Here is a 2147-nt window from a genome sequence, read left to right on the forward strand (position 1 = left end):
ATATCATTTACTGGGTGGCTTATAAATGACAGACATGTATTGCCCACAATTCTGGAGAATGGGAAGTTCAAGATCAAGGTGCTGGCAGTTTTGGTTTCTGGTAAGGGCTTGCTTGCTCCCTGGTTCATAGCCAGCACATTCTAGATGTGTCTTTATAAGGTGGAAGGGATTCGCATGCTCTCTGGAATCTCTCTCTCTCTCTTTTTTAAATAGAGTCTTACTATATTGCCCAGGCAGTTCTCGAACTCCTGGGCTTAAGCCATCCTCTGGCCTCTGCCTCTTAGGATCTGAGGTTACAGGCATGAGCCATCATGCCCAGCTAGAGTCTCTTTTATAAGGGGACATTTCAACTTATGAGGGCAGAGCCCTCAAGACCTAATTTAAGACTCTACTTTCTGATAGTATCACATTGGGTATTTGGTTTCAGCATATGAACTTTGAGGGAAGTGCATGAAATAAGTGTTATTATTATCCCCATTTGATTGATGAGGAAGCTGAGGCTTATTTTGGTGAATAATCTGCCCCGTGTTTTAAAGCAGACACACAGATGCTGAAGTTTGAACTATGCTTTCTGGTTGTAATGTCCATTCATAATTCTTTATACAATATCCTCACCTAAAATCATGTGACTAAAGCTCAGTAACTTAAAATCATTAGATATTTTCATGTCATGTAACTTGACCATTGCTTTGCCATCATTCCAGTGTAACAATGATGAGGTTATTTGTTTATTTCCCATAAAATGCCTTTATCTCTGAGAAAAATTCTATTCTTATTGGAGTCAGCAATAGCAATTGTAGACACACCTTCTCATAAGTGTCTGTAGATAATACGTTCCTGAATTATTTTAATTTTATAGTAAGACTGGAGGAATATTATGCACATCAGTCTTATAAATAATGTGACATGAATAACAGCTGCACTTAATGCCAAAGCAATTATTTTCTTCCCAAGTAATCATTCATTTTTTAGTGGAAACTGAAAATTTGCAGCCAGCTTTGTCTCCTTACATAATTAGGGTGAGTCTCCTTTACTCTCTCGCCTTGACATTTAATACACGAAAATAATTAGTTTTTCTTTGAGAAGTGCCAAGATCTACTGGCACTTTTCATTTTTGCTTAGGGTAAGGAGCAAGATTATGTTTATGGTAACAGTGATATTAGTACCTATTTTGCTGTCATCATTGTGGAGTTACTTTAAAGAGTTGATATAATGACTCTCAAGTGCCTGGTACTATGCTTGGCTTATTCATGTATTGACTTACCCTACAATTACTTGTAGAAAACCTTCTATGTGCTGGACCCTGTGCTATATATTAGGTACACAATGGTGAATATAACAAAAATCAACAGACCTGAACGCTAAGTTCAAAAACGTTTTTGTTTTGGGTAAGATACAAAAAATAAAACAATGCAAATTTCAGTAAGTTCTATAAAATATAGAAACCTATGAAAGAGAATAGTTTAATATCTGGGGCTATGGGAATTTAACTTTCAAGCAGGGCTCTGAAGTAGTAGAGTCGTTTAGGCCAGTAAGGGCAAAGGTGTGCTCCTGGAAGAGGCAAAAGACTGTGATTCTTTGGATCTGGAAACTTACTGATGTTTTTTAGAAACTGAAAGAAAGCCAGTGTAGATTGAACTTAGTAAGCAAAAATGAATTGCAGGTCATGGGAAAGTCATAGAAGTTGATGGAAAACAATGACATTTCACAAAGTTAAGGAACTTTGGGCCACCTAGCTATTAAGTGATCATCTGATTCCAGGTTTCTGTCATTGCAAATTTCAGTTTATTTATTACAGTTCCTGGAATTGAACTATTCAATAAAATAATAATGATAATAATAGCAATAATACAGCTACACTGATTGATGTGCTTCTACGTGTCAAGCACTCTTCTAATCACGTTTCAGGCACTAAAATTCTTAATTCTCACAGAAAATCTATGAATTATTTTAAGCTTCACATGAAACTTAAGGTTCTCCGCATTGCGCAAATACATGTAAGTTAAATAACTTGTCCATATCATGTAGCTTTTAAGGGATAAACCTGAATTTGAATTCAAGATCAAACTCAAACTTGAATTTAAACTCAGGGTTATATAACTCTTTAGAGATTGGACAGTTAATCCTCCTCTTAAGGCCAGCTTATT

Source organism: Sapajus apella, unplaced genomic scaffold (assembly GCF_009761245.1).
Source record: "Sapajus apella isolate SASKATOON/1434 unplaced genomic scaffold, GSC_monkey_1.0 scaffold15, whole genome shotgun sequence".
Lineage (NCBI taxonomy): Eukaryota > Metazoa > Chordata > Mammalia > Primates > Cebidae > Sapajus > Sapajus apella.